We start from the raw sequence: 16,412 nt of genomic DNA, 5'->3' as shown, positions 1-16,412 counted from the left end.
CTCTGTGTCTGTGTTCACGTGCATATCCATTAATGCTATAAGATGTTAGATATTAGAACAAGGATAGCCTAAAGAAATTTTAAGGCTATATTTCCCCTTTCATGGATATGAAAGGTTTTCTGGGCAACTATGTAGTCTCCCTACTCATTTTCCTATTCCCTTAAGATTATGCCAAATTTAATAAACAAAGTGAATGGGAAAGAAAAGCTGCCCCAAACAATGGAAAATTGAGATAGAAAACCATTTTTGAGGAAGGTAAGAGAGGTGGGCATTTTAGAAAACCCCGAAATCTCTAGACCTTTGCATTCCTGTGGCCTATTTTAACATGGAAGTTCCAATATGGCAGGGCCAGTCCTTACTGGTGTGGTGTTCAATCCTAACCCCTTGAAGGCAGGCATTTAGTAAGTATTTTTCAGATAAGAATACCACAGAGGACTATTTTGTGCTATGACTTAACATTTTTTGTAGTTCAAAATCACTATTTTTCTATAGGAACTTGGGAAATAGCACACCTCTACATTCATAAAGTATATAATTGGTTTCTTCTTGCACCCCACTCTTCAATTTTCCTTTGGAAAATCTGATGCCCATATTTCCATGCAAGCATTATTTACTTTTTGATTGAAAACACAAAGTCATTTCTATTTATGAACACTTTCTTGTAATAAAACCTGGCATTTCTCATCACTACCATTTGTAGTCTACTTTTATAAAATTTAATGCATGTCAAAATTGTGCATGATTTGGAAAATAAAGAGACAAAGAAGAAACCTTCTCTTTATCAGTAAATGTCCTGAAATGGATTTATCAAGGCAAGAATTCTCATGATCTAGACCTGGTCTGTGGAATGTAGTAATCATTAGCCACATGTGGCTATTGAGCACTTGAAATGTCCAAATTCTAATGTGCTGTAAGTATAAAATACACACTGGATTTTGAAATTGTGCACAAAATTGTAAAAATACCACACTAACAATGTTATATTGGTTACATGTTGAATTGATAATATTTTGGATATAGCGGGTTAAATAAAATATGTTAAAGTTGATTTCATTTTGTTTTTTACTTTCTTATGATGTAGCTACTAGAAAAATTTTAATTATACATGTGGCTCACAATATATTTCTATTGGAAAGCAGTGATCTAGATTAAGAAATGCACTGCTATTGTTCCATGTAGCAATTAGATTTGGCAATATAGAACATAATTTCATATTGTTACAAGTAGTGGGAGGGTTTTGAGAGAAACTCTTCTATCCATTGGTTTTAGGTGGATTAACTGGCCTAATTAAATGTAAGCTGTTAAGAGGGCCCCAGAGGAGGGAGGGGAAGGAAATGTGGACTAAGACAAGTTTTCCAAGTCCTCAAGTCACACACTCCTGGTTGACTGGTTTGCTTAGCCAAGCTGAAACCGGTCTTATTGTCATGTTGGGCACATTAATTGGAGAGCAGACTAATTTGCAAGAATGCGTTAGTGCCCTTTAAAAGGTGATTTAAAATTCAAAATGATGGCAATGGCATAAAAGCATGCTTGTCTGATCACTCCTCAGAATCCATCTTGAAATCCCTACCATTATTCTATTTTCATTGTTAGAATTCAAGCACACAATAAAACATTTAAGAGTCACAAACATTACACTCTACACCCTAGCACAAATAATCACCCTTCTGTTAAAGGCAGGCGGGGATTTGCTATCATCAGATACATGGGGATTATAAGTGAAAATACAATCTGTAGATTTAGTCAGGGTTCCATGTACAGGAAGGAAACAGAAATATCACAGTAACATCACCAAACGTATTTGTAACTGAGTGAAAGAAGTTCTGCCTTTAATCCACTAGAAGCTTCCAAGGAATTTGAAGAAGCACCTCCACCTCTAATATAGCTGCAATAATACTGATAACTTATATTTATACCTACGTTATAGTTATAATTTTACATCCATTATCCCATTTAATCCTCATGAACAAGAATGCTATTATTGTCTCCATTTTGAAGACAAGGAAACAATCCAGACCCTTGAAGTCAAATCTTCTGACTGTGCTTTTTCACTATATTGCAGGTAGGAAGTAAACACTATATTGCCAGCTCAAAGACCAAAACCTGGGCTTTTAGGCAAGCAAGGTAGAGATTAATAATATGGAGGAAAAAAGTGAGCACGACAGTGCTTTTAGAAACAGTGAATTCATATAACTTGACCTTAATTTTGGAATTTACAGAATGTAAGCCTAAAGAGTCTTCCATTTTGTTACACATGTGTATACTTCTCATTATACAATGTAACAAAAAACATTTTACTATTATTTGATAAAGTGGTCGGTGTCGGTTTTAATTCAATAACCTTAGATCTTTGGCCCAAGCCAGTAATAATATGAAAGCAAGAGCTCTGAGTGGTCACTTTCTCGAATACTGATTCACCCAGAGGTCCCACACAAAACACATTCAACAACACAATCTTAGAAAGGGCTCAGTAATAAAATAAAAAGGAATTTTAAGAGCTGAAGCAAAGCATTATTTATGGAGTTTGTTTTGTGAAGAGATTTAGGTTTCTCGCAGTCATATGGAGTTCCATGAAGACACAGGAGAGAAAAATCGCCTTTAGCAATAAGTAGGAATTTTGTAAAAGTGGAAGTTGGCCACAAGACTCAATCAATGAATGCTAATTGATACCTCTCTGGAAATCTATTCTTACCACAGCACTAAGAAATAAAATTAAGCACCACCTCTCATATACTGTGTTTAATAAAAACAAAAAAAATAAAAAATAATCAGAACCCAGTTATGAACAATCTAGATCAAATATACACACTCAAAATATATGTCGGCCTTAACATACTGGATTCAAATCCAACACAGATGGCTGTATCTTTGTCACCCATGTGTTAATATAAATATTTTGTAAAACATGGATATTCAGTTAAAGCTTACTGAATGAATGGCTGAAAGGAAGAATGAATGGCTGAACAGTGTACTAGCATACACAGGTACTTGGATTTGTTTTCCCAGATAATCGCAATTGTGACTGGGCTCTAACCACATGTTTGCACTGAGTTTCCCTGCGATGGCCTGCTGGCACTCAAGGAGTGGTACAGGATAAGGCTGAGCTTTCCTCTCTGCCGAATGGGGTTGTCATTTCACAGCTAAAACTCAACTTTGGCTTCACCAGCATCTTCAGTCTAAACCAGAAGAAAGACCCATCTCCCACATTAGAAAACATCAATGTCAGGGAGAAAATGGACCTTCAAAATCCAAAGAAATAACATTGGTCTTCATGGTTCATCCCCCCAGCTTTATGTTTCACTAACATGCTTTCCTGCCAGTTTGTGGGAGACAATACCATAATCCTGTGACCTTGGACTTACAAATACCTGCCAATATAACTCAGAAGCTGAGTGACACAGTTGGTTTGATTTTATATATATTTAATATTTTTATTAAATATGGAATATATACTAAAATAATTCATAAAATTATTTCTAAAACTCACATTTGGGCATGCTTGATGATGAAGACAAAGTAAAAATATTCTCCCTCTTCTAGAGCTATGAGGTATAGGGATTGAACCAGAATGAAAGAATTCATCTGTTGAAGCCCTAGTCGACCAACGTGCTGGGGAATTCTGGGTCAATTCCTGACTCAGTTCTACTCAAAATGGGAAAAAGAATGAGTTGATACAGAAAGTGGGCTCTGATCTCACAGAGTAAGCTGCAGGGCACACAGAATGCTATCATCTTCCCTTACTTGTTTCATTGAACATGTGGATTTTAGGCTCAGTAGCTTCAGCGGGCTCTTATGTCTCTTCCCAGTCCTTTGCCCCCTAATTTCTGGTATGAAGATGGCCAATAGTATGTAGGGAGAATAGGATAGAACCACCCAGTAAATGACTTGCATATTCTTTTCTGCAGAATCTGAATTATTCTATTATTATTTCCTATTTCAGGGGATTTCAGACTAACAGCGTGTTTCTTCAATCTTCATTTATGGAGAAGTTTTCATTTTTAGAAAAAACTAAACCCTTCTTTTTTAAACAAAATTGGTGGCTTCATGCCTTTAATTATCATGTATATTAAATGCACTCAATGCTTACTAGCCTTTGGGCACATTAACACATACAGTAGAAAGACAAACTCTGCCATCATAGCTTACACTTTGGAAGTCAATACAAAAACAAATCATAGTCATAGACCTCTCCTAGGAACTTTTCTTATTTCTTTCTGTCCATCATTATGTGAATTTCTATACTATTAACTCCATAATATTAACAGCAAATTGTGGTTGCCTGGGAAAAGGGGCCCTATTGTTTCTTCAGGTAGAGATGAAGAGACAAGATCCTTCTCAGAGACGTAAATCTAGAAGAGAAGGTAGTGACTCCAGGACACATGACATGAATAGCCTAGCCCAGGATGGTGTATGCTAGATGTAAAAACACTAGTTTAGCCAGTATTGCTATTAAGGGCCAGCTTTTGGCAAAAAGTACTGCTCAGAGAAGACTCTCTTGACTCTATAATAATTTTTGAATCAAAGATGCTATCAATTATAAAATGCACTACCAAATTAGAAGCAGATAAATGACAAATTTCTAAAACAAATATTAAAAAGAAAAACTATAAATGAGACCAAGTTTGAGTTCTGGAGTTAGGTTTCTAGTCCTTCATGTTATATTATCTTCTCTAAGAATGCAATAAATTTATATATTGTTACCATCTTAGAATATTTGAAGTTCACTGACTAAAACACCCATTTCAACGTGAACTATATAAATCCAAATAAATTTCATGTTACTTCCAACCTATAGACCAGGGCAAGAGAATTTCATCACTTAATAATACTTTAACCATGATGCCTGATTTAAAACAACAAAGAACATTCACTCACCAGCCAGAGAGTGTGTGTGTGCCTGTGTCTGTGTCTATGTGATTTTGTTGGAAACTGAATAAGGAGAAACTTTAACACTTTTAAACAAGCAGAGAAAAATACCAGAAACAAGATTACTGGATGGTGGCAGATCCTTCTTTCTCACAGTCTTTCTCTTTTGTGACTGGGGACCCTCCTGCAGGCTCATCCCAGTTTCCTTCACTGCAGTCAATCTAGGTTCTTAGGGGAGTCAAAGCTCTAGTTCAATGTTCAAGAAATTAGTTTCAAGCCAACTTACCGACTGACACTTCTCTGACCTTTATTAATTGGATTTTTGCCTTCTTACTAATATCCCTTTTGACTAAGTCCCCATCTTACCTTCTCGAGTCCCAGTCTTAATAGAATCTATACAGTAGTCCAGTTGCCCAGCCTTGGGGCCCTGCTTTGCCCTGGTCTATTTTCCCATGGACTAGAGTTCTGATCCTCAACCCAAGCCATGGGACTGTGGCCCTTTTCTGTTATATTCCTAGTCCAGAGTCCTTTCAAATGGTACTGCCCCTGAGAATCCTTCTTTGACTCCCTTAGGCAAACATGGGCATTCCTGTTGAATCCTATCCTGTTGAATTCCTATCCCCACTCCAGCTGAAACCTTGTTCCAAGGGTTGGTTCCTCTTCCACCTTTCAGACTTGGGTGGCCAAGCAGCCACTAGCTGAGGACCAAGCCCTTCTATGGAGCTGCTGTCTTGTTATTCTGTAGTTGTAGCCATGATCGCCCCCTAGGAGTTTAAAGGGCAACTGCAAGTTTGCTTTCCTTGTGATTAGGAGATATCTCTAAGCTGCATTGTGACTATAATGCTAATAGGTTTGTTTCCTCACAGTACTATCAGGAGGCCAATGAACACAGTGGTTTAGCCGGCAACCTCTGGACTGTCTGGATTCAACTAGTGACTCCAAACCTTACCAGTTTAGACAAGTCACATTATCTTTACAAGCTTCATTTCCTTCATCTGAAAATTGATAATAAAAGTACTTATTTCGGGCTTCCCTGGTGGCGCAGTGGTTGAGAATCTGCCTGCCAATGCAGGGGACACGGGTTCGAGCCCTGGTCTGGGAGGATCCCACATGCCGCAGAGCAACTGGGCCTGTGAGCCACAACTACTGAGCCTGCGCGTCTGGAGCCTGTGCTCCACAACAGGAGAGGCCGCGATAGTGAGAGGCCCGCGCACCGTGATGAAGAGTGGCCCCCACTTGCCACAACTAGAGAAAGCCCTCGCAAAAAAAAAAAAAAAAAAAAAGTACTTATTTCATATGATTGTTGAAAGGCTTGAATGGAATAAAGCATGTAAAGTGTTGAGCAGAGAGTCTGACACAGAAAAATCAATAAGGTTTATTATCATTACTGCTATTTTTATTCTAATTAGTTTGGGTCTCCATAATGTAGAGACTGTGTCTTTATAGCTTTGTATCCTTAAGCCATATTTCAGTCTGCACATCCCCAAATCTTAACACTCTGAGCCCCTAATCCAACATTAGCATGGCATCTTGATTTTTCTGACACTGTTCTCCCCCAAATACTTCTGAGAATCTCAGGAGTGTCATATGTGTAATGTGATTGTCCTCATCCAGTTGTGGCTCCTGAGAAAAGATTATTGTCCCCTTAGAGGCCCTGGCTCAGAGGGAGATGGCTGTAGGCATGTGTATGGGGAAGGGCAGGTGTTTCAGGTATGGTTTAGAGCCCCTGCCTGCAGCTCTGCAGTCCTCTGCTACAGCTCATGGTCACTGTGTTGGGAGGTCACTCCTCCCAACAACCATGTTCCTCTGGACTGGCAACCTCCCTTAAGTCTCTGCTGCTCACCACTCTTTCTCTCCGAATTATAGGAAAAACCCTTCTCTTAAGCCCAGCTCTTTCACAGGAGGATTCTAGACAGGATGGTTTAGACTTGCCACAAACTTTCCTTCCCAGATGATAAAGCCCCCTGGTGGGGGCTGAGGAAAGAGGTGGGGAGGTGAGCACAGCCTCAACCCCCAGGCTCAGTCTGGTCAGCCTCTCAGACTTCTTCCTCATCCACGGGGAGTTTCTTACAGGGGACCCATTATTCCCATCTGTGATCTGTCTAGAGTCATCACTTGCACACCCTCTTGCCTCTGGTCTGACAACTATCTTTATATGAATGCCTACGTAGGAATTGTATGAACCTTAATTCCTAATACAGTTCAAGATATTTCTCACGTAACTCCTAAAGTCCATTGAACCAGGGAATGTAGCTGTTTTCCAAATTGTCTACGTCAGTAAGAGAGTTTTCTGCCAGAGTGAAATGAGCCCCTTCAAGGTAAAAGAAAACTGGCAAACAGCATAAGCGGGATCACTGTCCTCAGCTTACATTCTAGTGGAAAAATTGGAAATAAAATAGTAAATAAATAAAGCTACTACAGATTGCAATAAGAATCATGCAGAAAATAAACAGCGCATCATAAAGCAAGTGTCAGGAAAAGCCTGAGGAAGCAGCCTTTGACCTGAGACTTTCAAGGTGAAAACAAGCCACCCACGTGAGTGGTGGAAGAGTAATGTACAACCATTGAAGAACTTTGAGCAGAAAGCGACATTTTCTAGTTTATGCTTTTAAAAAAATCATCTTGGCTGTGTGAGAGAAGCGATTGAAGATAAGTAAGATAAGAGTGAAGGCCAGTTAGGATGCTGCTGCAGTAGTGCAGGAGAAAGATAATGGTGGCTTGAACGCAGATGGTGGCAATGTAGATGGAGAAAAGGAATAGATGCAAGACGTTTCTGAAGGTAGAACCTATAGGATATGATGATGAGTTGAATGTAGGGAAAGACGGAAAGTGCAGAGTGAAAGAGGAATCAAAAGTGTTGTTGTGGATAATTGTGCCATTTTCTGAGAAGGAGAAGATTGGGACAGAGACAGAACTAGGGAAGGGAATCGAACGCTCTGTTTTGGACGTATTACCTTTCACATGCTAATAGACCTTCTTCTTGCTTAAGTACATGTTTCAGTTATTCTTTCAGAAATCTGTAGTTGGTAAACTTTTTGAATCCTGGTATGCCTTCGTGCCTTAATTGCTATTAAAACATGTCTTACTCTCACCCTCACATTTGACTGTCTGCCCTCTGCCTGGTTAGAATCCTGGGATAAAGTTACCTTCCCTTACCATCTCCTCCAAGATTTTGCTCCATCATCTTCTTGCACTCAGGGTTGCTTTTAAGAAGTCTGATGTCCTTCTAAATCTTATTTTAGCATTAATAATCTGCTTTGTTTACCTCTAGAAGTGTTTATGATTTTTCTCTTTATCCTCAGGATTCTGACATTTTATACCAAAATGATAGTTTTTAAAAAAATTCTGCTCAGCCTCATGTATATGTTCAGTCTAAAAACTTACCATTTTTTAAAATTTCTGGGAAATTTTTATTTAAATAGTTCTTTAAATATTGCCTCCTTCCATCTTTCCTTTTCTCTCAATCTGAAACTGTAAGATGGACACTAGAACTTCTGGATATATTCCCCATGCCTCAGTCCTTCTGGGGGTGCCCTGGGAGAATTCATTGGCTTGATTTTCAGGCTGTCTAATTCATTTTTATGCTTTCTCTCTATTAAATTAATTTATCCAGTTTTTCTATAGTTTAATCAATTGCAGTTTTTATTCTTGAGATCTCCAGTTGGTTCTTTTGCATGACAGCATGTTCCTTTTTCATGAGTGCTATTTTCTTTCATCCCTCTGAGTATGTCTATTATACTTATTTTCATGCTCTTGCCTCTTTGCTCTGTTAACTCTGCTTGTACTATTCTAAGCACTTGTATTTACTGTTTATATTGTTTTGTTTTTAAGCTCTTGGTTTTTCTTAGTGCTTGGCAATTCTTCATTGTGTGTCCACAATTTGAGATTGTGTGATTTCCTGTTAAACTGTGTCTCTATGAACTAAGACCTACTACGGGGAAGGATGGGAAAGCATGCTGAGAAGATATTCTGCAGGTTCTCAGTGAGTTTGAAGAGGAGTGAGACATGCTTCCTGGTGCTGTACATGGGCAGCTGGTCTTCTGGGTGTGGTTCCCTTCCATTTCTTTCAGCCATTACCAGCCACCCTGGATACGGCCATGTCTCTCTGATCCAAGCTCATACATCCCTGCCACTACCTGGAGAAAGAAATCCCCACTACAGCTGTTTGGTCCAGATTGTGACAGTGTTGATTCACTCGGCTGTTCTTGCTGGGGTATTCCAATCACCTTTCCTATTATTTCTCCCAGGCCACCTCCTGCTTCCAGTATTCAACAACTCCAATCCTATCTGCTTGCCGTCCTCTGGGATTCCTAAGAGTTTTCTGTTTATATATTCCCTTTCTTATTTGCGAGCATATTTGTACATGATTTCTTCTTTAGTTACCAACATCTGCCATTTTTAAGGATTTTATGCGGAAGGGGACAACTTAGCTCATGCTCAGCCCAGTATATTGACAAGGAGGGTATCTGTTAGACATGTAAGTAGAGCTATTTCTAGGCACATGTATGTACAAATCTGAGGATGGGGGCAGGGAGGTCTGGGTTGGAATTTTCACTGTTTAGATGAGGGAGCCAGCAACATAGAGAGTATTAAATGCTGTGGGGTTAGATGAGTCACTGAAGAAAAAAGTGTGGGTAGAAAAAAGAGGACCTAGAAGTGAAAGAGCACAGAAGTGTTCAAAAATGTGAAATGTACTGATACATATTGACTAGCGTCTCCATTTTGTTAAGTGGCAACAAGTGAAGTAGTAATGTAAACATGAGAGTTCTTAAATTAGGGATAATTAGAAAAATGAAAGTGTCATACTCAATAATTTTACTAACTTTATTAGAGTTATTTCACTCTACCTTTTGCCTATTGTTTGAGGACCAAATGTCTGAAATTCTCCTCCACACCTGGCACAATGATGACGATGTACATGGAAGATAGGAGAGAAAGAGATGAATGTTGATTCATTTTCCTTAGAATCAATGAACAACAAATCCTAACCTGCTAGTAACATTTCTCTGATTCAGTCTTTTCCTCCACTAACCAGTAGCGATTCCTACACTAAACATTTTAGAAAGAAACAGCCTGAGAGAGAAAAATAGGCATTTGCCTGCACCGCATTTAGGGAAAGGGTGTCGTGCTCTCCCGTGGTTTTAAATACTGAAGTTATTCTTGCTCCAGGCAACCTGAACTTCCCTTTCCCGCCAGCTTCACACATGCTCAGTCTCACTTTTATATCGCTCACCTATTCAAAAAACTGCTTACCATGGCAACCCTTGTCTGTGTGACAGGCAGTTATAATTTGCTTGGAAAAACTGCAACAAGGTGTCATTTTTCATAAACTCTTTATACGAAAATGTTTTCTTTTTCAGTGATTTCCAGTGACTTTGTTGTGGTCACATGGTCCTTGCCAAAAGATCATTTATAGGTGAAAAACATTATTAAGGAAAACCACACAATGCTCAATATTAGTGATGGGTGGTGATGGAATTGTTATAGCCTCTCAAAATAAGAAAATAATTGACTTTTGACTATCTCTTTTGTGCTACAGAAGCAGTATTCAAATAACACTTGCCTGAACTAAGAAGTTCTACATTTTATAAAACTGTGCTTTGGACTGAACTGTTGTGAGGTATGAGGAAAACAGACAGGGAGCCAAAAATAAATGCAACCCAGTTTTAATCCTACTCTCTGCCCCTGTATATGTGTTCCATTCAGAAAAATTCAAAGACAGTTCCAAAAACCCTGCTATGGCATCGTGTGGTGGGCTCTAACAAGAGCAGACAAGAGATTTTGTCTGATCATGAACAATTATTCGCATGAATACATTCACAGATTCACTGAATTGCCTGCCAAAAGGCAGTGAATGTCGGACAATACTGCCATATTTTAAATTCAAATATTGGTATTTCTGTGATATTTGTTTCTGTGGCCCAAACATGTTTGGATCAATATGCTTCTTGTCACTAGATGTATAATTCAAGCACCCCTAAAACAGGAACAATTGCAACTTTCCAAAACAATCATTCACTATTTTCTAAATCAGATTATTAGTCTACACTTGGCATTCAGTGAGAGCAAAATATATTATACAAATGAGTTTGGTGCTCTAGACCCAGAGCATGAATGGAGTTAGTTTTAGGCTCATGAGGAATCTGGCCATGAGCAAGCGATGAGGGAATATATGACCCAGAGGATTAATCATTCTTATGATTTCTGATAGATGTCCATCTTTAGCTTCACATCTCAGTATAAAAGAGGCTGGTGAAAAGATCTCTTAAAGAGATCTTGAAAAAGCAAGCTCTTTGACACTTTTACTTTTGTATCTTTTACATTTTGGTAACAGTTGAAGTTTGTTGTCATTTGTTTTTTAAGCTCAAGACATCATTTTAGTAACAAAAAAATTAATATAAATTCAGATGACTAATTTTGTTACTTGTATAATATTTTTTATTGGGGTATAGTTCCTTTACAATGTTGTGCTAGTTTCTGCTGTACAGCAAAGTGAATCAGCTATATATATATACATATATCCCCTCTTTTTTGCATTTCCTTTCCACTTAGGTCACCACAGAGCACTGAGTAGAATTCGCTGTGCTATACAGCAGGTTGTCATTAGTTATCTATTTTACACATAATAGTGTAAATATGTCAATCCCAATCTCCCAATTCATCCCACACTCCCTTCCCACCTCCCCGGTGTCCATACATTTGTTGTCTACGTCTCTGTCTCCATTTCTGCTTTGCAAATAGGTTCATCTGTACCATTTTTTCCAGATTCCACATATATGCTTTAATATATGGTATTTGTTTTTCTCTTTCTGACTTACTTCACTCTGTATGACAGTCTCTAGGTCCATCCACATCTCTACAAATGACCCAATTTCGTTCCTTTTTATGGCTGAGTAATATTCCATTGTATACATGTACTACATCTTCTTTATCCATTCATCTGTCAATGAATATTTAGGTTGCTTCCATGTCCTGGCTATTGTAAATACTTGTATAATATTTTGACAAAACTTTAAAATGGATCACCAGCAAATGCTGGGCTGCCCTCCTAAATATATATTTCCAAGGAAAAAATATCCTGTAAGCTTACTTTATGGAAAATTGAATCATCCTGTGTCCAGAGCAAAAACTGATTGAGAATGGATTTGAGAACCAGGAAGTTCATATCACTCTGCCACATAAAAGGCGATACATTTTGAGATGACCAGAAGAATGGTTTGGATCTAAATGCTGTTAATCCAAAGCGGTCAGGAATATTTTCACTGCTTACAAGTTAGGTCTGATTCAGAACCCATGAGCAAAAATGAATTCCAGTGGATTTAAAAAAAAATGGTAAGTAGACTAGATAAGTGAGTGAATATTATAGACAAAGAAGTTAGATAAATTTCCAGGCTAGGGTGTTCTTATTTTACAAAGATTGTGAAAAACAAAACAGAATAAAACTAGTGCCCACAGCTGGTCATAGCCCCAAAGAAAACATATAAGTTGGTAAAAACACAGGGCACAAGTTTTAAAGCAACTGGAGGTGGTCCATTAGAGAGAGAGAGATATTGCTGATTCAGCTGGCAGGGAAAGGGAAGCAGACTAGCTGGGGAGTGTGGCTAGAATCCAGCACCCATGTAGATGAACTTTTCTTAAAAGAAAGAGAAACTCTTGTTTACTTGTATTAGGGGAAATAAGATGTAAATGTTGATAGATTTGGTGGTGGGTAGATAGGAAAGTGCTACTCTAGCTGTTTCCATTTTTTTAAAGCAAGAATGAAGCTGATTAGGTGGGAAAAGTTTATGTAGAATATTTGAAGATAGAGGAGAAATTATGAAATCATCACCTTGGAAAACAAGGGATGAAGCTTTTTAAATGAAAATTGCAGGATTCCTAGACCATGTTGAGAGCCCATCTGAGATTTGAGATAATTAATTTAAAGTGAAATCAATCTGCTACATTGGGTCATTTTTCTTTAGGTACCAACTTCAAGAGATGAGTTTGAATGGAGATCACAATAATGTCTACCTTGTTGAGTTGTTAGGAGGATTAAATTATTTAAAGATGCAAAAAGCTTAGAGCAGTATCTAGCATCACAAGTGCTCAACTAATGTTAGCTAATAATTCCCATTATATAAAGTATGTGATGTGCTCAAGTTTTATAAGCTATAATATTTTCTACCCATTAAAAGCAAAACAAGTAGAGTTTGGAAAATTACAAACCATAATCATACGTAAGAAACTTTCTTTGATTAAAAAATAAACATGGTTTTAGGAATCATTATATTTAAGAAAACCAGTCACAGATATAAAATTCCCTAGATTCTGAAAACTGAACTTTTCACAGGTTTTCTAAAATCAATCATAATTTACACAGATTAAAACTAAGTGGTAAATTCAGTCTGAAAATGAGAATTCATTTATGAACAATTCCCCTCAAATTTTAAAGTATGGAAAATTTTGGTTCCATAATTTCATGTATTTGTATTTTCTGCATAGACTTTTCTTAGACCAATAATGTCACTTAAATGTGCAATGCTTTGAAATGACACAAGTTAAAACAATAAACTATATAACTGATTATTTGTGTAGCTTTTCAAAATACCTCCACATTAAATTCAACAAGCAAATACTTGGTGTTTTCTTTGTGCAAAGCCTCATGAGAAGCACCATAAGCTATGCCAGAAGGGAGGGCACAGTTGCTGGCCCTCCAGGGATTTATCAGTTATTATAATTGATCTTCAACATTTTTAAGAAATAAAAGACAAGTACATTTTACTCATTTCATAAACAAGGAGACAAAAGATTTTAAAGTTAAAAAAATACAGTTTGTGGAAGAGTTCCTGATTCTCAACTGATCACAATCAGATCACTCCAATCTATTCTCAGAGCTAATATAAAATGTCAGCTGTGAGGACTACCTGGACTAAGGAACTGAGAAACAGAAACAAAAGCATTATTACTGTCATCATATTACTATTCCTAATACTGCTATTGTTACTACCATTACTACTATTAATTCAGAGTAACATTCTTAACCATGTACCCTGAAAGTCTTCCACTCAAGTCCAAGTACACCCAACATGTATGGAGAAAATCAAAGTTTTGTGTATCAATCTTAAAAAATAAAATATTTTCAAATGATATACAGAAATCCAAATCATGTGGCAATCATATAACGTTGTATATTATATATATGCATATGTCTACTCTTAAACTAAGAAAATTTCTAGTTTTTGTCGTTCCTTCTTCTCCCCTTTAAAATTATTTTCTCTTTTCTTTCTGTTTTTAAAATAAGAAAATTTGGAGACCAACTCTACCCCTGTACATTCCTCACCATGAAATGTTGCCTGAGAAGCTACAAACCAAACAGGCCTAAATATCTGGGTTCTTTGAAGATTTATCTTTCCTTTTTTTTTTTAGCTTTATTGACCTATAATTGATGTACAAAAATGCACACCTTTAATATATGCAATGTGATGAGTTTGGGCATATACATACACCTGTGATACCATCACCACTATCAAAGTAAACATAGCCATCATCTGGAAAAGTTTCCTTGTGTCTCCTCTTTCTTGTGGCAAAACACGTAACATGAGATCTACTCTCTTAAAATTTTAAATACATACACAATAAAATATTGCTAACTATAGATACTGTATTTTTACAGCAGATCTCTAGAAATTTTTCATCTTGTAAAATTGTAACTTTATACCCATTAAATAAAAACTCTCCATTTACCCTTCCCTCTATCCACTAGCAATCACCATTTTATTTCCTGCTTCTATAAGTTTGACTATTTAAGATATCTCATAAAAGTGTAATCATGCACTCTTTGTCCTTCTGTAATACACATATTTCACTTAGCATACGGTCTTCCAAGCCCATTCATTTTGTTGCAAATGGTAGGATTTCCTTATTCTTTAAAGCTGAATAATATTACATTGCATGCATAAACCACATTTTTTATCCATTCATCTGTTGATGGACATTTGGGTTGTTTCCATACCTTGGCTATTGTAAATAGTGTTGCAATGAACACGGAGTGCAGATATTTCTTCAAGATCTTGATTTCAATTCTCTCGGCTATACAGCTATATACTTAGAAGTAGGATTGCTGGATAATGTGGTAGCTCTATTGTTAATTTTTTTGAGGAACCTCCATACTGTTTTCCATGGTGGCTGCATCATTTTACATTCCCACCAGCAGTGCACGAGAGTTCCAATTTCTCTACATCCTTGCCAACACTTGTTTGTTAGCCTTCCTTTATATGAACAAAAACTTTAAGAAGAGGATCAGTTAGATAGGAAACACAGTTGTCTTCTGGGTTTGTTTGGTTAAAATGGGAGAAGGAAGTTTATAAGCATTTTTCATCTAAAAGGACGATTGTAAAACTCTTAGTTTAAAGCTAAGGGATTTAAACTAGAAAGAATGAAATTAGCTTACCTGATTACAACTAGAGAGTTTAATAAATTTATCCACTGACTGTGAAAGGTGGCATCAACATTTCTTGCTTGGTTAACCCAGAAATACCAACTTCATTGCAAATAGGTTTGCTTGGGGGAAAAAAATCACATTCTAGGATTTCCTTCAAGAAAAGTAAAAGAATTGTAGCTGACCACTAGTTATTCATCATTTTGTATTCTGTATCATATGGAGAGGAACAATGTTAATTCTATGATTTTTGTTTGTTTTTAGATCTTATTAGCCTCATAGCTATAATTTACAAGGTCTTTGAATTTCCTGCATTGTAAAAAGAACACATTTCAGAACTTTTCATTGAGTTGTTCAAGAGTCTCTAATTTTAAAATGTTATATCTATTTTCAGTGCATTTCATCTAGGGAAGATTTCTTATCTTTACTTTTGCAAACTGATGTTTCATAAAACAAATGGCTAATTGAAATAAATGGCCTTGTTTGTAGCCATTCCATTCAGCACTGTTACCCACCAGTGACAGCAAATTACAAACTGACTGATGAGGTTTCAAAGCAATTAATGGGCTATGGAATCCCACCAGACTTTGAGAGAAAAATCCTTCATCAATAAATATATTTGGTAATGTAAGCAACAGAATTAAAAGGAAAGTGACCAAACATTACTTATGTATGGTATGGAAAACTCAAACATAGTCGGTATCTAATATATGAGTTACAAGTAACTAGTTTAAAACTCAGTAGGTAAGATTTGGGGGAGTTAAATTTTTTTCTATTTTCCTACTGAGATTCAGGTAGCACACTGGGAGTCTCAGAAACTACCATTCAGAAAGTGAGTACTTCCAAATTAATAAAGGGAGAGGATGTTTAAGACACACTCAGGGAAAGTGCTGCTAATCACTACTGTACTACTGAAGTGGTCAGGAGTGGCTCCCTGGCCCCTGATGCTGACATATGCTTGAAAGATAATGATAATATTTTAAACTAAGGGTATAATCACAAATGCTTTATTAGTATTTATTGAATTATTCTAAGATATAGTTGCATTCTTTCATAACTTTTTATAATAGATGTTATAAAATGCATTGGCAACATATTCTTAATACACGATGCCATAATAAGCCCCTAT

This window comes from Eubalaena glacialis, chromosome 2 (genome assembly GCF_028564815.1).
Source record: "Eubalaena glacialis isolate mEubGla1 chromosome 2, mEubGla1.1.hap2.+ XY, whole genome shotgun sequence".
Classification (NCBI taxonomy): domain Eukaryota; kingdom Metazoa; phylum Chordata; class Mammalia; order Artiodactyla; family Balaenidae; genus Eubalaena; species Eubalaena glacialis.
This window is presented reverse-complemented; position numbering follows the sequence as displayed.